The sequence below is a fragment of the Bos indicus genome, chromosome 10, assembly GCF_029378745.1.
Source record: "Bos indicus isolate NIAB-ARS_2022 breed Sahiwal x Tharparkar chromosome 10, NIAB-ARS_B.indTharparkar_mat_pri_1.0, whole genome shotgun sequence".
Taxonomy (NCBI): domain Eukaryota; kingdom Metazoa; phylum Chordata; class Mammalia; order Artiodactyla; family Bovidae; genus Bos; species Bos indicus.
In genome coordinates, this window is record NC_091769.1 from 6,929,309 (window position 1) to 6,951,691 (window position 22,383).

The following is a 22,383-nucleotide window of genomic DNA, read 5'->3' on the forward strand; positions in this document are numbered from 1 at the left end:
TGGGAAATGGGGAAACAGTGGAAACAGTGTCAGACTTTATTTTTGGGGGCTCCAAAATCACTACAGATGGTGACTGCAGCCAGGAAATTAAAAGACGCTTACTCCTTGGAAGGAAAGTTATGACCAACCTAGATAGCATATTCAAAAGCAGAGACATTACTTTGCCAACAAAGGTCTGTCTAGTCAAGGCTATGGTTTTTCCTGTGGTCATGTATGGATGTGAGAGTTGGACTGTGAAGAAAGCTGAGTGCCAAAGAATTGATGCTTTTGAACTGTGGTGTTGGAGAAGACTCTTGAGGGTCCCTTGGACTGCAAGGAGATCCAACTAGTCCATTCTGAAGGAGATCAGCCCTGGGATTTCCTTGGAAGGAATGATGCTAAAGCTGAAACTCCAGTACTTTGGCCTCTTCATGCAAAGAGCTGACTCATTGGAAAAGACTCTGATGCTGGGAACGATTGGGGGCAGGAGGAGAAGGGGAGGACAGAGGATGAGATGGCTGGATGGCATCACTGACTCGATGGATGTGAGTTTGAGTGAACTCCGGGAGTTGGTGATGGACAGGGAGGCCTGGCGTGCTGCAATTCATGGGGTCGCAAAGAGTCGGACACGACTGAGTGACTGAACTGAACTGAACTGAAAGTAGTGGGAATATCACTGACAACACAATTTTAAAAAGGGCAAAAGTAAGTTTTACTAAAGACATTTACTGATATTTTTCTGCTTTCATTATTCAAAAGTAAATTCTCATCATCAATAGTCTTTCATTAAATTTGATAAGTAAGATATTTTTATATTCTATCAAAAAATAACATTAACATCCTTCAAAATATCTCAAATTAACTTCTAGGCTTTTTTACATCTTTTAATAGCCAGGAGAGTCTCTAATGAAAAGCAAAAGTAAAATGAACACTACATCAGATCTATGTTAGAGGAAACTGCCTTCATCAAAATGTAAGCAATTAGTGCAAATGTAAAATATCTGGTTCAGTGTTTCACATTCTTCAAAACAATATATAAAATAAATATTTTATATACTTGTTTTTCTCTCAATGAATGAGTTCAAATATGACAGGATCATATCACAAATACAACCTCTTCTTCTACTGGATAAAGTACAATGTCCTCTTCTGTAAACTAGCTTAGCCTTAGAGGAAAGAGACTCCTCCCTAGTCTATATAGTAATAAACTTACTAGCTGAATGCAATCTACATATTGTGTTTATTCTCTCCCACCTTTAACAGTATCAATCTTTTATCTCCTTATCAGTTTATTCAACAAAAACAATATAAGCTAATTCCACAATGTTCTTTAGCCTATGAAACAATTTCTCTTTTAATATTAAGACAACTAATTCATGGCTCTGGCTAAAAGATAAAAGTTAAAGCTCTGAGTCACTATGTGCTGGGCATCGCAGGGAGGGAGTGCATGCTGGAAAGAAGAGACAGGAAGGGAAGGGACAAGACAGTGCACACCCTGCTTCAGTCACTATGAATATGGAAATACGCAAAAGACAACTTTAACACTCAAAAATATGACTGTAAACTTAACTGAAAGCTAAATATTCATAAATCTTAAGAATGAAGTCCAGTCATTAAGAAAAGCTTCTTGGAGGAAGGAATGCATATGTACTATCTGAAAAACTAAGTAAATAATTTATCTGATCAGTCTACTGTTGTAAATAAATAGCCCAGAGGTTTTTAAACTTTTACTATGAGATATAATCATTATTATATTTCTAGTGACTATTCTTAAAAAGGATTTATATTTCATAGTGTTCAATATTTTCATTAAAGCTTTAGAAAATAAAAAGGTAATATATATATACAGTCATTGCTTATTTTTTGCTGGGGACTGTTTCAAGGACTCCTTTGGACACCAAAATTTCAGATGCCTAAGTCCGACACATAAAACAGCTCAGTACAACTAGCTCTCCTTATCTGCAGACCCTGAGTTAGTGGATATGGGGGTCACCTATTGTTCAAAATTTACTAGTTTCCCCAGCCAATTCTTTTTCCAGCTTTCATATCTTCAAAATTTCCTTATAATCTTCCAAAGAGTCCCATGCCACATTTTAAATATTTCTAAAAACAGAAACTTGCCATTAAGTTTTCTCTGGGTGTGAATGACTTAATAAAACCTGAAATCAACGTAAGTAAACTTTGCCAAATTACTAAATCTGTTAAGTATATCAACTATGTTTTCTTTTCCCTATGTTTCAAAGTTTCAATATATGGAGAACTTTAAGCTTTTAATAGATAAAAATGTTATACACAGGAATGGAATAAAATGATACTCTGCAAATCTAGAATTAAAGAATTTGAAAACTTCATTGAATGTCACATTGATATGAGATGCAGTATCTCAATATCCGCTCAAAGAGATGGAGCTGACAGAACGTGTACACAAAGTAGCCATTTCTACCATCAGCAGTCTGAGGGATAGGTGACACAGAAGGGGGTCTACCAATTTTCAGGTGGCAGTATGTAAACGACACAGAAGTTTTGAATCCCTAAAAAGTCAAGATGTGCAGGAAGCGGCTAAAGAAATGACAGATTTGTTAAGAGGTGTGTTTAGGAGGGTAAATCAAAGTCTAGACAAAAAGTTTACACCATGTCTCAACACATACACACTCAAACACACAATACAACAGTCTCCCTTTATCTAAGAGAAATACATCCCAAGACCCCCAGTGGATGCCTGAAACTGTAGGTAGTACCAAATCCTACAGAGAGAACTGGCCTGTGAACAACAACAGGATTAGGGGTCTGGTGCTGCAGAAAGCCTGAGTGTCTTACAGTCATTCCTCTGCATCTGGGGTCACCATCCTCGAATTCAACCACTCCTGGATTGGGCAGTACTGTAGGTATTATACACTACTGAAAAATCCTGAGTATAAGTGGATGTGTGGGGTTCAAACCTGTGTTGTTCAAGGGTCAACCGCCCTATGTGTTTTCCTATACAGGTATTAAGGAGCAGGTAGTATACACAGCATGGATATGGACAAAGGAACAAGCCATGGCCCACCAGGGACAGAGCAGCCTGCATGACATCTCATTATGCTGCTCAAAACAATGTGCCATTTAAAATTTATCAACTGTTTATTTCTGCAATTTTCCACTTAACACTTTCAGATCTTAAAGGTAACTAAAACTGCAGAAATCGAAACTGCTAATGGGTTGGAAGGAACTACTGTGGATAGTTAGACTTTAATTCAAAGAAAACTAATCTTATCTTTACTTAGAATTTCATTGTGGATATTTTATTCATCATGCTGCTGTTGCTGCTGCTAAGTCACTTCAGTTGTGTCCAACTCCATGCGACCCCATAGACGGCAGCCCACCAGGCTCCCCCGTCCCTGGGATTCTCCAGGCAAGAATACTGGAGTGGGTTGCCATTTCCTTCTCCAATGCAGGAAAGTGAAAAGTGAAAGTGAAGTCGTGGATTACTCTAAAAAAACACATCAAAATACTATTTATCTTGATTACTGAGTTTTTTGATGCTATCTTAAATTTTACAACTTAAGTTAGTCCCTCATTGGTCTTATCCTAGTTGTAGCCCTGACAGATGATTAGAAGAAAACCAATAAAGGATAAAGAACAAAATTAGATGAAAAAATACAAGAGGTGGTAGATGTAAGAGATGACATGAGCTACCTTCAGAAAAAAATAACTAAAAAATCTAAAGAAGAGATAAAGCAGCAAGCAATGAAAAGTAAGCTAAAAGAGCTAAGAAAAAAGAAATGAGTTGAAACCACATCAGAAGCAGCAATAAAAAGCAAATAAGTCTGTTTTCTAAACAGACTTGAGAAAAATACAAAGTAAAAGAAATATAATGAGTGAACAAAGGAGGTTAAGCAAATGATTTAACTGGTGTTTTAAAAGAGGAAAATGCAACAAATGTAACAAAAAATTCAAAGACACTATCTTCTCTTCTTTTTTTAATCTTTTGGCGCCACCAGGCAGGCATGTGGGATCTCTGGCCCTAAGGATCTTAGTTTTCTGACCAGGGATCAAACCTGCATTGGCAGCACAGAGTCTTGACACTGAACCACCAGGGAAGTCCCGATACTATATTTAAATGAAATGTTCAATCACAGATCCAAATGACATATTATACCCAGGAAAAATGGTCGCAGGAAATAAACTCAATGTGAAGGCTTATTTTGTGAAATCAATTTAAGAAAGAAGAAAACGATTCTCAAGCTTTTTCCATTGTCACCCCCTACTCCAAGAAAAAACAAATTCTCCTTAGTGAGAGAGATCAAACAGTAAGAACTAAGATTTTGTCCAGTTCATTTTTCTTGGAGGCCACATTAGATATTGTAAATACCTAAGATTATTTCACTTTCCCAAAAACCAAGTATAGGGGCCCACTGAGAATGAGAACGCACATGCTAGGGAAGAAAGCCAACAACATAAAGGAAAACGTAGATGGGCCTCATCCTTTACCATGTCAACATTCACTGTCAACAACAGATATACCAAAAGGTGAAATGGCATTTGTATCTACTCTTGGTCTGCCTTATTTGTTCTTAGGGCTGCTGTAACCAAAAAACCCAGCATACACTGGGTAGCCTTTTAAAAATTTTTTTTTATTATTATTTTTTTGTTTACTTTACAATATTGTATTGGTTTTGCCATACATCAACACGCATCCGCCACAGAAAAACACCAATATAGTATACTAATGCGTATATATGGAATTTAGAAAGATGGTAACGACAACCCTATATGAGAGATAGTAAAAGAGACACAGATGTGTAGAACAGTCTTTTGGACTCTGTGGGGGGGGGGGGGGATGATTTGGGAGAATGGCATTAAAACATGTATAATATCATATAAGAAACGAATCGCCAGTACAGGTTCAATGGGTAGCTTTTTTGATTGTTTTATTAGTGAAGTTTTACAATCTACCTACGTGGCATGTGCTGCATGCTCAGTCTCGAAGTCGCATTTGACTCTTTGCAACCCAATGGACTGATGCCCTCCAAGTTCCTCTGTCAACACTGGACAGGGTTGCCATTTTCCTCCTCCAGGGGATCTTCCCAACCTAGGGGTGGAACCCATGTCTCCTGCACTGGCAGGCAGATTCTTTACCTCTGAGCCCTGGAAGCCCCCAAGGTAGCTTTAACAACAGAAATTTCTCTTAGTTCTGGAGGTATGAGCACGGGAGGGCGCTCAGGGAGGGCCTTCTTTCTGGTTTGCCGATGGCTGCCGTCTAGGTTTGTCCTCATGTGGAGGACAGAGAGCGCTTGGGTTTCTTCATCCTCTCATAAGGGTACCAGTGTCACCATGGGGGCTGTACTTACATGACCTCAACTAAATCCAAATTCCTCCCAAAGGCCCCACTTCCAAATTACCATCACAGTGAGAATTAAGGCTTGAACACATACCACAGCATCCATTATCTATCAAAATACCCTTACAAGAAAAGAGGCATATATCCACAAAGAAAAAGAAGGAAAACAGCTGCCAACAAAATTTAAAGCTGGAATGTGATAACTGACATTAACAGGCCTGAATATGCTGAAAAATAAATATATACAAGGAAAAAGACAAAAAAAAAGCCAATTTGTTTTGGAGGCATCAAGTAGCACTAAAGGTAAAGGCATGGGAAGAGCTGAAAACAAAACTAATCAAGAGTCATTAAAAAGTGGAACCAGACCCCTGGAACCTCATTTGCCTACCCCACTGTGCAGTAACATTAGAGGCCCCACCTCTCAGAGAGTTGGTACCAGACAGGTGTAGGAAGAAGGGACATTCCTATAAACAAGGAAAGGTGAAAAAGCAGATAAGGGAAAGTGTTCATATTAAAGGATTCTTTCCCTTACTTGATTCCCAAAAGTTCTGTACCCATACTTGTTCCTTCTATCTCCTTCTGCCTGTGAGGAAGATTCATCTGCAAGAAAACTAAGTAATCCGAGAGAAAAGACATATAGTAATAATACTTAGGGGTTTCATAACTGGACACTAAATCAGTATGAAAGTTCTAAACCACAAAGATATAGAAAAATTACCTTTCAGAACTGGAAGATATGCTTTATCCAAAATGGAGAAGTAACCAAGAGAAGTAAGAAGCAATGGAGATCCAGGAAAAGAAGCAGCAAAGGGACTTCCCAGGAAGACATTAAGGAAAATGCCCACAGCAGAGTTATGTAGAAGATGGAAAAGTCTAGATTAGAACAGTATGACAGGATGATTTAGAAGGAATTTCTCTAGTGGGAGGAAAAGTAGAATAAAAAGATTAACTAAAAAAGTTAAACTCAGTGGAGAGGGTGTAGGAAGATTTCCCTAGAAATTCAAAGAAAGCCAACCAAATTTTAATAAAGTTTACTGACATATAATTAATATATAATAAACTATCCATTTAAAGTGTACAATTCAATGGTATTTTCACTTGTATATAACCCATGAAATCAATACCATATCAGGACAGAAATGTTTTCATTTCTGTCTATTCCTTTGTCACCAGCTTCCAGAAACCAAGGATCTTCTTCCTTTCACTGTATATTGGTGTTCACTTTTTCTAAATTTATATAAATGTAATCAGATAGTAAATACTGTTTTTAGTATAACTATCTTGAGATTTACTCATTCTGCTGTGTTTTATTGATAACTTATTCTTCCTATTGCTGAGAAGAGTTTAATAATGCTGGATATAACATATTTTACTTATTCATACCTGCGGTTGGTAAAAAGTTCATGTCTTGTAAGGATACAAATTTTACTTCTTTTGACTTAGAAATGGGCTGACTCATAAAACAGATAAACAGTCAACTTTAAAGAACTGATGAAAGTAGCTGCAGCCATTTTACATTCTCACTGGCAGTCTTATCACATCTACTTACTCCACATCCCTGCTTGATTTACGTATAGGATTCTATTCTGTTCCCCTGATCTATAATGTCTATTCTTACTCCAATAACAGTATTTTAATTACTGTTGCTTAACAGCAAATCTTGAAATCATGTAGTATTATGTCCTCAAACTAAACTCTTTTTTTAAAAACCTGCTTTGGCTAGTCTAGGTAGTTTGCATTAGAAATTGTAGTAACAAGGGCATTAATACCTTAGATTTTTTATAGATTATTATGTTAAGATGTGATACTGTAACAATGCTGAGCCTTCTAATCTATGGACATAATATCTCTCCATTTAGGTCTTCTTTATCTTGACAATCTCACACAGTTTGCAGGTAACAGTGTCCAAAGTATAGTATACAATGTTAGACTGATTCCTGAAGTAGTTTTTTTACGCTGTGTATGGAATTGTTTTAAAAATTCAAGTAGTGTTTACTAAGAGTTCGCACACCACAAATGGAAAGATCCTACCTGCCTCAATGAAAATCAAAGATCCTACATGCCATAACCAAGATGCAGCACAGCCAAACAAATAAGTATTTTTAAAAAGTCAGTTTGCTTAGTGTATATGACAGTACATTTTTTAACTGTATATTAACCTTATATTCTACGGGGTTCCCTTGTGGCTCAGCTGGTAAAGAACCCACCTGCAATGCAGAAGACCTGGGTTCGATCCCTGGGTTGAGAAGATCTCCTGGAGAAGGGAAAGGCTACCCACTCCAGTATTGTGGCCTGGAGAATTCCATGGACTGTCCATGGGGTCACAAAGAGTCGGACACGACTAAGCAAGTTTCATTTATATTCTACAATCTTGCAAAATTTACTTAGTAGTTCTCAAAACTGTTTACCTAATAAATTTGAAGGAAAAAAGAACAACGTCGAGTTTCCCTGATAGCTCAGTTGGTAAAGAATCCACCTGCAATGCAGGAGACTCCAATTCAATTCCTGGGTAGGGAAGATCCCCTGGAGAAGGGATAGGCTACCAGTATTCTTGGGCTTCCCTTGTGGCTCAGCTGGTAAAGAATCCACCTGCAATGAGGGAGATCTGGTTTTGATCCCTGGGTTGGGAAGATCCCCTGGAGAAGGGAAAGGCTACCCACTTCAGTACTCTGACCTGGAGAATTCCAAAGACTGTATAGTTCATGGGTCGCAAAGAGTCAGATACAACTGAGCGACGTTCATTTTCACTTTCAGAGAACGATGTCACCTGCAAACGGCTTTACTTTAGCCTCTCTGATATTTATGTCTTTTTATATTTTTTTTCCCTTGCCTTACTGAAATGACCAGGATGTCCAGAACAATGTTAAACAGAAGTGGTAAGGGCAGATATCTTTGGCCTATACCTAATCTTAGGGGAAAGGCATAGTATTTCACCATTAAGCTTGATGTCAGTTGTGTGTTTTTGTGGATGCTTTCATTCAGTTAAGTTCAGTTCAGTCGCTCAGTCGTGTCTGACTCTTTGCGACCCCATGAATCACAGCACGCCAGGCCTCCCTGTCCATCACCAACTCCCGGAGTTCACTCAGACTCACGTCCATCGAGTCAGTGATGCCATCCAGCCATCTCATCCTCTGTCGTCCCCTTCTCCTGCCCCCAATCCCTCCCAGCACCAGAGTCTTTTCCAATGAGTCAACTCTTTGCATGAGGTGGCCAAAGTACTGGAGTTTCAGCTTTAGCATTATTCCTTCCAAGGAAATACCAAGGCTGATCACTGGTTGGATCCCCTTGCAGTCTAAGAGACTCTCAAGAGTCTTCTCCAACACCACAGTTCAAAAGCATCAATTCTTCGGTGCTCAGCTTTCTTCACAGTCCAACTCTCACATCCATACATGACCAGTGGAAAAACCATAGCCTTGACTAGACGGACCTTTGTTGTCAAAGTAATGTCTCTGCTTTTCAATATGCTATCTAGGTTGGTCATAACTTTCCTTCCAAGGAGTAAGCATCTTTTAATTTCATGGCTGCATTAGGTTGATGTTATTTCTAGTTCTCTTAAGAATTTTTATTTTCAATACTAAGTAGTATTGAATTTTGTCAAACACTTTTTTACTTGTCTGCCTTTACTGAAATTTGTTACAAATTTTTCTCTTTCATTTGTTAATACAGTGAATTAAAACGACTGATTTAATAAAATTATATTAACCTTGCATTTCTGGGATAAACAACACTTAGTCCTTTTTATGTACTATTGGACTTGATTTGCTAATATTTTGCAAAGAAATACAGTGTTTATGTCTACCAGAGATACCAAGCTGTAATTTTATATTCTTGCAATTTGTCTGATAGGCCTAGGTGTCATGGTTATACTGCCCACATAATGTATGTTGTAAAGAGTCTGTGTAAGATTGGGATTATTTCATTGAATATATGAAAGAATACGGTGGTGAAATCCTATGGGTGTGTTTTCTTGGTTAGGCAGGAATTTAAAAATTCAATGTTTTAGACATTGCTTTATTTACATTTTTAGTATCTTAAAAGCAGTAAGAGGGGAAAATATAACCCTGTGCTGTGCTTAGTCTCTCGGTTGTGTCTGACTCTGAGATCCCGTGGACTGTAGCCCACCAGGCTCCCCTGTCCATGGGGACTCTCCAGGCAAGAATACTGGAGTGGGCTGCCATGCCCTTCTCCAGGAAATATAACCTTATTATTTACCCATATATTTATTTTCTCTATGCTCTTCATTAGCGCCTAAAGATCTGACTTTGCCTCTGGTATATTTCCCTTCAGCAAGAAAAACTTCCTTTAGCATTTCTTGTTAAGGCAGGCCCATCCACAACAAGTTCTCTTAATTTTCCTTCATCTGAAAACATCTTTATTTCATTTTTGAAGGATAATTTTCATTGAATACAGAATTCTGAATGGAAAGTTTTTTGTCTTTGAGCCTCTACGGTTTCTAATGAGAAGTGTATGGTAACTTGAATCACTGTCCCCCAATATGTATGGTATTTCTCTATGGCTACTTGCAGCATTTTTTTACCTTTGGTTTTTACAGTTTGACTATGATTACTATGATTATCCTGTTATGTGTCTGTTAAGTTTGGGGAATCTGTAAATTTATATTTTTCACCAAATTTGCTAAGATTTTACCATAAGTTCTTCAGTTTTTTTTTTCCCTTTTTCCTCTCCTGAGACTTCTAAAGGCCATTTAATTAGAAATTGCCTCAGAGATCCCTGACATTCTGTTCATTTAAAAACAAACACAAAATCCTAAACATCTGTTATTAAGAATGACTTCTTTTGCTCTAAATTCAAAATCTTGATTTTCTGTCATCTTCATCTGCTACAAATCCTATACAGTGAATGTTTTTCATTTCAGATGGCATTCCTTTCAGTCCTATTGGTTCTTTTATACGTATTCTTTGTCTCTTCTGAAACTACCTTTTATTCATTATAAGCGTATTCTCTTTTACCTAAAAAAATTATAAATAATTATAATTTACCTCAAATTATTATAAAAATAATTTTACTTTAAAACCTTCGTCAGATAATTCCAATATCTTTAACTTCGCATTTATTCATGTCTTTGCCCTTGAGAATGTATTTCAATTTCCTGGCTCTTTGTATGTTGAGGGAGTTTATCTTGGACATTGCGAATGTTAGGTTGTGAATTCTGGATTCTATCGTATTATTCTGAAAAATACTATTTTGTTTCAGTGGGCAAAAATTTTTGCAGGCCAATTCTTTTGTGTGTTTAATGGGCAGCATCTAGGACCTTAGTTCAGAAGGTTTTGGTCTGGCCTGTACATACACTGCTGAGGATCAAGTACAAATCTGCGCAGAGAGTTAAACTCAGAATCTGGGGTTCTTCTTCTCTGGCTCTTTTTTTTTTTTTTTTTCTGGATTATTCATTAACTGGACCCCTCCTGGTTCTTACAGCTAAAAAGATGGCAGTTTTCTTTAAAGGAGTTTTAACATCCCCAAGTCTCTGCCACAGTACCAGTGACTCAGGTAACACCCCAGACTGCTTTCCATCTGTCTCATGCGTGCATGGCTCAGGAGTCAGCCAGAGACTTGGGGAGAGTTTATACACACAATTTTGAGTTCCCCTTCTTTGGCTTCTCATTTGCAGGATTCCCTCATTCTCCAGCAGCCCCAGATAGCAATAAAGAAGGCAGAAAAAACTTGTGCTTTTGTCTACTGCTCCCCATTAGGATCTATCCAGCAGAGATTGTTAGCCCTGGCAATGGCAGTCAGCTCCAGTTTCCATACTCATTTAGAATTCCCGGAACCAGACTCGGTGAAGTATAAGGGGTGGGGGAGGACAGGCTAAGCACCATGCTTATTTGTGCCACAGAACTACAGAAAGAATAAAAGAATGAGAATCAGTAATTTGAAGCTACAGACAGACTGATTAAAAGAAACAATTAGTCTGCCTAGACAACAGCTCTAAAAATAGCCAAACTACCACTCCAGCAGAAGATTAGAGTTTTCTATTTGGGTATGTTGAACTACAGGAACCCCTAAACTAATAGCTATCAAGGAAGGCTGAAGAAAGGGTTCAATATTTAAAAGAGGAAGACAAAGTCTACAGTGAGTAATAAGACCCCACTCCCACCACAAGATTCCACCTCCAAAGCAGTCAAGCAGTATGTCAAGGCTGTATATTGTCACCCTGCTTATTTAACTTCTATGCAGAGTACATCATGAGAAATATTGGACTGGATGAAGCACAAGCTGGAATCAAGATTGCTGGGAGAAATATCAATAACCTCAAATACACAGCTGACACCATCCTTATGGCAGAAAGTGAAGAACTAAAGAGCCTCTTAATGAAAGTGAAAGAGGATAGTGAAAAAGTTGGCTTAAAACTCAGCATTCAGAAAAGTAAGATCATAGCATCTGGTCCCATCACTTCATGGCAAATAGATGGGGAAACAGTGGAAACAGTGACAGACTTTATTTTGGGGGGCTCCAAAATCACTGCAGATGGTGAATGCAGCCATGAAATTAAAAGACACTTGCTCCTTGGAAGAAAAGTTATAATCAATCTGCTGCTGCTGCTGCTAAGTCGCTTCAGTAGTGTCCAACTCTGTACAACCCCATAGATGGCAGCCCAACAGGCTCCCCCGTCCCTGGGATTCTCCAGGCAAGAACACTGGAGTGGGTTGCCATTTCCTTCTCCAATACATGAAAGTGAAAAGTGAAAGTGAAAGTGGGGTGGCGAAGAGTCAGACACGACTGAGCAGCCCACCAGGCTCCTCCATCCACAGGATTTTCCAGGCAAGACCGCTTAATAAAAAGCAGAGACATTACTTTGCCAATAAAGGTCCATCTAGTCAAAGCTATGGTTTTTCCAGTAGTCATGTATGGATGTGAGAGTTGGACTATAAAGAAAGCTGAGCACCAAAGAATTGATGCTTTTGAACTGTGGTGTTGGAGAAGACTCTTGGACTGCAAGCAAAGCCAATCAGTCCATCCTAAAGAAAATCAGTCCTGAATATTCATTGGAAGGACTGATGCTGAAACTCCAATACTTTGGCCACCTGATGTGAAGAATTGACTCATTTGAAAAGACTCTGATGCTGGGAAAGATTGAAGGCAGGAGGAGAAGGGGATGACAGAGGATGAGACGGCTGGATGGCATCACTGACTCAATGGACATGAGTCTGAGTAAACTCCTGGACTTGCTGATGGACAGGGAGGCCTGGCATGCTGCGATTCATGGGGTCACAAAGAGTCGGACACGACGGAGCAACTGAACTGAACTGAAAGCAATCAAGGCTCCTAGAGATATGGGTGATTCCTGGGCTAGAATAGGTAAGGTACACAATGAACTTAGAAAATCTTGAGCCTAAAAGTAAGGGGGTACTTTTTAGCGGTGGGGAGGTGGTCCTGGGGGAGAATGTCAAAAGGACCAAAGAAAACAGCTCTCAAAGGACTTCAGTTACCCAAATCAAGGGCAATTAGATCATCAAAATACGTAAGTACAGTAGTGGATTATAGTTCACTGAATAATTCAGGAATGTATGAGTCCATTCTGTTAACAAATGGAACAAAAACAGAGGGCTTTTAAAGAACAAAAAAGAAGAATGCTGACATAAATGTGAAAAGGGTTCATAGAACTGGAAAATCTCCATTTTGCAATCATTACAGAAATCACTGGGTGAGGCAGGCATCATAAAAGATTATTAAATCAAAAAGGGGGACGAGTCTGATGAAGAATAGGATTTTTATACATGGTCTTAAACGTCTTCCCAGAGAGCTAACATTTTAAGTTCAAGGAGAACAGTCACTACAAGCAGGAAAACTGGACAATCCCTTGACTGGATGATTGAAATTAACATCACATGAGATGCAGACAGAAACATGTGCCTCTGATGTAGTATCATGAGAAGGATATCATATCATCTGGTAGTTATTTTACCAAGGATGAACAACCTGAGTCTAATCAGGAAAAACTGTAGGACAAACTCTGAATGAATAAAATTCTATGAAATAACTAGTCTATATTTTTTAAAAACATGAATGTTATGCCAGGCAAAGAATGGCTAAGGAACTGCTCCAGATTAAAAGAAACCAAGAGACATGAAAATTAAATGCAATATATACTCTGAACTGGATTCTGACTGGAAGGAAAAAATATGCTATAAAGGAAACTGCTGGACTAAGTGATAAATGTAGACTGTAGATTAGAAAAAGGTATTACATGAAACTTCTTGTATTTTTGATAGCCAAATTACATATTTAGTAAGAGAGTATCTTTTGGAAATTATTCACTAAAGTATGCATGATGTATACTATGTATTCTCAAATGACCAAGAAAAAAAAAAGTGTGTGTGTGTGTGTAGAGGGAAAGAATGGTGAAAGAAATAATGTTAAAATACTGTTGATCACTTATTAAGAAAATGAAGATCATGGCATCTGGTCCCATCACTTCATGGGAAATAGACGGGGAAACAGTGTCAAACTTTATTTTTGGGGGCTCCAAAATCACTGCAGATGGTGACTGCAGCCATGAAATAAAAGACGCTTACTCCTTGGAAGAAAAGTTATGACCAACCTAGCCTAGATAACATATTGAAAAGCAGAGACATTACTTTGCCAACAAAGGTCCGTCTAGTCAAGGCTATGGTTTTTCCAGTGGTCATGTATGGATGTGAGAGTTAGACTGTGAAGAAGGCTGAGCGCCAAAGAATTGATGCTTTTGAACTGGTGTTGGAGTTGACTCCAACAACTGTGGTGTTGGAGAAGACTCTTGAGGGTCCCATGGACTGCAAGGAGATCCAGCCAGTCCATTCTAAAGGAGATCAGCCATAGGATTTCCTTGGAAGGAATGATGCTAAAGCTGAAACTACAGTACTTTGGCCACCTCATGCGAAGAGTTGACTCATTGGAAAAGACTCTGATGTTGGGAGGAACTGGGGGCAGGAGGAGAAGGGGACGACAGAGGATGAGATGGCTGGACGGCATCACCGACTCGATGGACTTGAGTTTGGGTAAACTCTGGGTGTTGGTGATGGACAGGGAGGCCTGGCATGCTGCGATTCATGGGGTTGCGAAGAGTCGGACATGACTGTGCGACTGAACTGAACTGATTGCTTATTGGCCTTTTGGCTAAGACTAAGAGTAAAATGCTGGTGAATCTAGGTGTTCTTTGGAGTTATCTACATTACTCTGACAACTTTTCTGTATTAAGTTATTTTAAAATAAAAAGTTAAAAATGATACATTAAAAGATACCAGTAATAAACTCTGTGCTTTCTCTACTGTCAACAGTTCCCTGTGAGAGTCAGTTGCTCAGTCTCTCCTTGTATCTCATTGTCAAGGGGAGCCAATGTCATCAAACATTTGAGAAAACTTTTAACATTAAAATCAAAGACTAAACACACCAGGGGCGGGGCAGGGTGGGGGGCGGTGGATTAGGAGGAAGAATTCTGAAGAAATCAATGATGTAAGGACCAAAAGATAAATTCATACACACATACATACAGTGTGATTCATGCACACACAAACATGCACAAAACTTGTAACTCCAAACAGGCCCTCTTCCTTGACATGTTGACTTTGAGTTAATTGCCTCCTCCATCTTCTCTTGAACACCTAAGAGGCACCTCAATATATCCAAAACTGATTAGCTGATTTACCTCCAAAATGTCTCCTTTTGCAGGCTTCCTTTCACATTTCTGTAAATGGTAACTATGGGTTGCTTAGACCTGAAATCATCTGACTCCTCATGTTCCTCACACCTCACAAGGAATCCATCAACAAATCTGCAAATTTTATCAGCTCTACCTTCAGAATAATCTGGAATCCAACCATTGCTCATAATCTTCACCAACACAACTCTGGTCCAAGCCACCATTTCTCATCTGCATTACTTGCAAGAGCCTCCTACGGCTGCCTGATTTTATTTTCCTGCTTCCATTCCTGCCTCCGACAGTTTATTCTTAACACAGCAGCCAAAAGTGATCCTGTTACAAGGATCAAATCACTCCTCTGTTCAAGCCTCCAATAACTTCCCAGCTCACTCAGCATGAAAGCCAAAGTACTTACAACGACTCACAGTCAGGCTCCACATGGTCAGGTCCCACAGCCTCCTGCCTTCTTTGTCTACTCCACTCCAGCCATACAGGCCTCCTTACAATTGCTTCAAGTGGTCCAGGAGGGTCTTTACAACTGCTGTTCCTTTCCCAGTCACCTCTCCCCTTACTCCTTTTCCTCTTTGAAATTTCTTTTCAAATACTCCATTTCACTTATTATAAAAACTACCCCCTTTATCTCTAAAATATGGACAAATCTTACAATTTGATATCAACTAAAACTGGTAATGTGGCATATAAAATAATGGCTTATTGTAAATTTAGTGGCATCAAACTCATTAAAATACCAGTAATACTTTGCCAGGGAAACCTTCCCAGATCACCCTATAAAAAACGATGCTTAAAAAACAAAACTTTCTTAACAAATATGTGTTAGTGTAAGAGAGTAGATTCAAGAACAGATTCCCAGACAAGGTCACTCTGATCAACTTCAAGGCCCCTAGCTGCAAACTATCTTCCCCCCAATTTTTTGTTTTTGTTCCCCCCAGTTGTAAGGAGGCCTGTATGGCTGGAGTGGAGTAGACAAAGGCGGCAGGAAGTTGTGGGACCTGACCATGTGGAGCCTTACTGTGAGTTGTTATAAGTACTTTGGCTTTCATACTGAGTGAGCTGGGAAGTTATTGGAGGCTTGAACAGAGGAGTGATTTGATCATTGTAACAGGATCACTTTTGTAAACCTAATTTGCAAATCTTCAGAAAAATATACAGGAAGATAAAATTATAAGTATTCATTATTCAACTTTTTTCTTTTAACATATTGACTTAATATACCCTCTGGGTTGTTTGTCTCTTATTTTTACCTCAATTTTGATAATTTCTGAATAAACAAAATGGTTTCAATTTCTATCCTCAAATCAAGGGCTGACCATGATCCAGGCAGCCTCAATTTTTTCGTTTTTAATATGCTTTGACATGAGTGTTGTCCAATACAGTAGTCACTAGCCAGGTGTGACTGATTTGAACCAAGATGTGCTAGAAGTATAAAATATCATACACTCTGCATTTTGAAGACTTGGCATGAAACATCTTAGTAATAATATTTTATGACTATAAATCAGGATAATATTTTAGATACATATAGAAAACTTTTAATTACATATATGTGACTTGCCAGGTGGCACTAGTAGTAAAGGACCTGCCTGCCAATGTGGGAGACCTAAGAGACGTGGGTTCGAGCCTTGCATCAGGAAGATCCCCTGGAGGACAGCATAGCAACCCACTCTAGTATTCTCGCCTGGAAAATCCCCATGGAGGAGCCTGGTGGGCTACAGTCCATAGGGTCTCAAAGAGTCCAACACGACTGAAGCGACTTAGCACATAGCGCGTGTGGCTTGCACTTGGGACTCACATTATATTTCTATAAGACAAACATGATGTAAAGCATTCATTTATCTATCTAACTAACCAACTAACCATCTATCTGTAACCAACTAACAGATAAAATGGTTATGAGTACCTCTGATTTACCAAGTACTAGTCAAGGCACCCAGGATATAGTGATGAGGAAGAACAGACACAGTTCCTAACTGCAGAGCTCACATTAACCAAATCATAAGAACTGCAAAACTTCAACCACAACTACAGATAAGAAAGGTGTACTGCCATCCCCTTCCTCTCTTGCCCTCAATCTTTCACAGAATCAACTCTTCACATCAGGTGGCCAAAGTATTGGAGCTTTAGCATCAGTCTTTTCAACGAATATTCAGGTTGATTTTCTTTAATACTAACTGGTTTGGTCTCCTTGCAGTCCAAGGGACTCTCAAAGAGTCTTCTCCAACACCACAGTTCAAAAGCATCAATTCTTTGGTGCTCAGCCTTCTTTATAATCCAACTCTCACATCCATACATGACTACTAGAAAAACCACAGCTTTGACTAGACAGACCTTTGTCAGAAAAGTAATGTCTCTGCTTTTTAATACACTGTCTAGGTTTGTCACAGCTTTTCTTCCAAGGAGCAAGAGTCTTTCTAATTTCACGTCTTCAGTGACCGTCTGCAGTGATTTTGGAGCCCGAGAAAATAAAACCTGTCATTTTTTCCATTTTTTCCCCATCTATTTACCATGAAGTGATGGCACAGGATGCCATCATTTTAGTTTTTTGAATGCTGAGTTTCAACCCAGCTTTTTCACTCTCCTCTTTCACCTTCATCAAGAGGCTCTTTAGTTCCTCTTCACTTTCTGCCATCTGTATATCTGAGGTTATCAATATTTCTCCTAGTAATCTTGATTCCAGCTTGAGATTCATCCAGCCCAGCATTTTGCATGATGTACTCTACATATAAGTTAAATAAGCAGGGTGACAATATACAGCCTTGACATACTCCTTTACCAATTTGGAACCAATCCATTGTTTCATGTCTGGTTCTAACTGTTGCTTTTTGACTTGCATAGATTTCTCAGGAGGCAGGTAAGGTGGTCTGGTATTCCTATCATTTGAAGAATATTCCACAGTGACCGTGGTATCCACACAATCTTAAGGCTTTAGCGTAGTCAAAGAAGCATAATGCTGGACTTTATAACCAGAGCTTCTTACTCATTAGGTCTGAGGTAGGGCTTGAGAATTTGTATTTCCAACAAGCCCACAGCTGATACTGATACTACTGGCCTGGATATCATATTTTAGGTATAATGTCAATGCCCTCTGCTTATGTTCCTTTTATTTAATATTTCCTTGTTTTGAAGTGGCACATTTCCCAGAAGAAACATCTGTGGAATGTTTTTTACTTATTATTATGAGAATTCTCAAACATATGCAAAAATAATGAACCCCCATGCCACCATTCAGCTTCAACAATTACCTCACTGTCATTTTCATTTCATCAACACCCTCCACCAATTCATGCCTGCATAAATGGATTATTCTGAAGAAAATTCAAAACATATCATTTCATCCATAGATATTTAATTACGTATCTCTAAAATAAAACATTTTTCAAAAACCACAAGAAGTAAATTTTTTAAGACCTTCATATTTTAAAATGCTTTTATCTGCCTTTATACTTCCTTAGTGGTTCAGCTAGATACAGAACTCTATGTTGAAAATATTTCTTCACAAGGCAAGTATGACCTTTTCTATTTTACCTACCAGCGTTGTTCTTGAAAAGCCCACAGCTATTTTGAATCCTTGTCCTTTGTTGTGATCTCCCCCCACCTGCCGCCGAACCATTCAGGATATTTTTTCTCCGAAGTGGTCTGACTCACCTCAAAATATGTCTTTCACGATTTTTTTGTTTGTTTTTCACCTATGGTGTTGGATCTTCATTGGCCCTTTCAGTGTGAGAATCCATGCTCTCAACTTCTGTAAATGTTTCTCATATTCTTGCATTGAAAGTTGCTTTCTTTTCTCTCTTTCTGAAGCTCCCACAGTTCACATATCAAATCTCTTTCTTTAGTTTACCTTTTCTCCTGTTTCCTATCCTTTTGCTTTTTGCTACTTGTTGGGAAATGTGTATAATTCTACCTTCCAATTCGTTTGATTTTTTTAAATCACTGACCATATTAATAATTTCTAAGAGCTCTTTTTTACCTTCTTCCTTTCTTATAGTATACTTTTTTGGATTAATGATTCCAAATACTCATTTTAGCTCTTTGAGAAAAGTAACAAATTTTCTTATTTTGTGGAATATTTGAGTAATCTATTGCCTAGTATTACATTTACTCTCTTGATTTCATTTATACTGAAAACTTTCCTCACAGGCCTGGTAGTGTTGACTGTTCATTTCTAAAAGTGAGGGATCTAAAAGCTGCCTGGAAGCTATAAGGCTATGGGTAGTTTAATCAAAGATGGGATTCACTGTGGGATAATCTAGGTAGTTGGGTGACTTTGTTGGGGAAGTTCCAGTGCTATTGTTAGGTATTTCCTCTTAAGGTTGGTCAGATTCTCTAGAAGACTCTAGCAACCTCCTCCTCTGAGGATGAAAGTTTATTAGCTAGTGTTTTGGGAATCAAGTTGGGAATAGGAATGGGATGGGTTAGAGGGAGCTCTCAATATTTTATCAGCATACTTTTTTTAATCTCCCTTTATTCAGTGATTCCTTGCTTTAATTTTTTTCTAGTGCACATTCCTCCACTTTCCAACCCAGAAAACACTATTTTATCCACTGTAAAAGAACAATGCACCACCTTTTGTCAGGTGAGGGGTGGGTCAATTATCCAACTGCACAAAGTTGTGTGAGAAAAATCTGAGGATGTGATTGTTTCTTAAGCTCACATTTGACTCATCTTGCTTATTTACAACTTCCACTCTCAATTCTTATTTCAAGAGGTATCTGGTACTACTGAAGTATTACATGATTGTGACATAAATCAAGTTCACAGTATTCCCAACTCATAGCTTAGGAGTTGGATTTCTCAGATCTACAAACTCACTTAGCACTTGTCCATGTTTTTCCAGCTTCTAAAACTCTGTCTTCTATTGTCTTCTTGGGGCTTCCCTAATGGCTCAGATGGTGAAGAATCTGCTAACAAAGCGGGAGACCTGGGTTTGATCCCTGAGTCGGAAAGATGCCCTGGAGAAGGGAATGGCGACCCACTCCAGTATTCTTGCCTGGAGAATTCCATGGACAGAGGCTACAGTCCATGGGATTGCAAAAGGTCAGACACAACTGAGTGACTAACACATACATTATCTCCTTACCTTTCTCCCTTTCGGGATTAAAAATCTTTTTTTTAACTCTATTTCTAAACTAAAGAGCCTCTTGATGAAGGTGAAAGAGGAGAGTAAAAAAGCTGGCTTAAAACTCAATAGTCAGAAAATGAAGATCATGGCATGAGGTCCCTTCAGCCCTTCAGTCCATGGCAAATAGATGGGGAAACAATGGAAACAATGACAGACTCTATTTTTGGGGGGCTCCAAAATCACTGCAAATGGTGACTGCAGCCATGAAATTAAAAGACGTTTGCTCCTTGAAAGAAAAGCTATGACAAACCTAGACAGCATATAAAAAGCAAAGACATCACTTGGCTGACAAAGGTCCATCTAGTCAAAGCCATAGTTTTTCCAGCAGTCATTTTTGGATGTGAGAGTTGGACCATAAAGAAAGCTGAGTGCCAAGGAATTCATGCTTTTGAACTATGGTGTTAGAGAAGACTCCTCAGAGTCCCTTGGACTGCAAGGTGATCAAAACAGTCAATTCTAAAGGAAATCAACCCTGAATGTTCATTGGAAGGACGGATACTGAAGCTGAAACGCCAATACTTTGGCAAACTGATGCGAAGACCTGACTCATCAGAAAAGACCCTGATGCTGGGAAAGATTGAAGGCAGGGGGAGAAGATGACGACAGAGGACGAGATGGTTGGATTCCATCACTGACTCAATGGACATAGTTTGAGCAAGCTCTGGGAGATGGTGAAGGACAGGGAAGCCTGGTGCTGTGGTCCAATGGAGTTGTAGAGCTGGACACAACTGAGAGACTGAACAACTATTCTTTTTATGGGCAAAGAGATACAGTACATGAATCTTTACCTAGAAGAACTTCCTAATTTTTTAAAAGCCAAATGAAACCTCACTTTATGAAATTGGGTTTGTATTTAAGTTTTCAAGAATTATTACCCAATCCAGTCTCCTTCCCTCAAGACACCATCCTTGTAGAGATAACCTGAATTTCTGGATGAGTGTCAACTGGTCATGATGTCTTAGTTTCTTGTACCCTCATAATCAATTTATAATGATCTTTTTCTTTGTTAAGAGATAAATCCTCATTTTTTAAAAGATGAAAATATAGGAAAGCATATTTTTGGAAGTAATTTTTGGGTAATATATATTCTCTAACTTAGGGACTAAGAACATATCTCATTCTTTTTATCAGCTATGTTTCCTTCCTTAAATGAAGAAAGGACAGAGATTAAGTCTACACAGCAATCACTCCAAGGAAGAAGCTCAAGAGTAATACCAATTTCCCTAGTGAAATCACTACATGATGAGTCATTAGCTTGTAATTTTCAATCTAAAGCTTTGTAATTTTAATTAAGTGGCTGTGTGCCACTGAAGACCAAACTAAAAATCTTGAAATTAAGCAAAATATACATACAAATAGGTTCTAAATATGTTATTTTCTAATGACAGTGACAAAAATCAGTCTGTTAGTTTGGCAGAAAATATTACCACATACCTGAAATTATGATATATAGAATATATAAAGAACTTTCGTAACTCAACAGCAAGAAGGCAAACAGAAATGAGATTTGAAAAGATGCATTACCAAAGAGATACAAATAACAAGCAGATGAAAAGATGTACAACATGATTAGTCATTAGGAAAATGCAAATTGAAGCCACAATGATATCACTATACTACTACTAGAATAGTTAAGATAAAAAATCAACCAAAAAAAAAATAAAAAAAAAAAAACAAGCAATGAAAAAAATGTTGAGCAACTGTAATACATTGTTGGTAGACATATAAAATGGTACTGCCACTTTGGAACACAGCTTGGCAGTTTCTTATAAAGTTAAACACACTCTTACCAATTCCAAACCCAAAAGAAATAAAACATTATATTTACACAAAGACCTGTACTTGAATTATTAGCAGCTTACTTATGGTAGCCCCAAATTGGAAGCATAGATCAAGTGGGGAATGGATAAATAAACAGTGGTATATGTAATCTGTGGAACAGTACTCAGTAATAAAAAGGAGTAAATTAGGGATGCATAGAACATGGATGAGTCTCCAAAAGTATTACACTAAATGAAAAGTCAGACACAAAGAGTTGCACATTGTATGATTTCATTTTATATAACAATGTGGAAAAGGTAAAACTATAAGAACAGTGGTTGCCAGAGATTGGGGATGGAGAGATAACTAATCACAAAGAGGGCAGGCAAGAGCTTTTTGGGATGATGAAAATTATCTATGCTCTGTTGTAATGATCACATGACTATATACATTTGTGAAAACTGTAACTGTACACTTAAAAGGGTGATTTTACCAAGCATAAATTATACCTAACATGGTTTTTAAAAAGGCAAAATATGCCTTAAC

At 38.3% G+C, this 22,383-nt stretch overlaps 1 protein-coding gene and 1 long non-coding RNA gene across 9 annotated transcripts in view; both read right to left on the reverse strand.

The window, feature by feature from the left end:
* CERT1 (ceramide transporter 1) overlaps window positions 1–22,383 on the reverse strand; it is a 141,541-nt gene that overhangs the window by 100,640 nt on the left and 18,518 nt on the right. The gene's annotated exons all lie outside the window — the stretch shown is intronic.
* Window positions 5,859–22,383, reverse strand: part of LOC139185186 (uncharacterized) — a 29,246-nt gene continuing 12,721 nt past the window's right edge. The window contains exon 2 of the long non-coding RNA XR_011568712.1: window positions 5,859–19,875. This is a non-coding gene — a long non-coding RNA (uncharacterized lncRNA). The remainder of the gene's footprint in view (window positions 19,876–22,383) is intronic.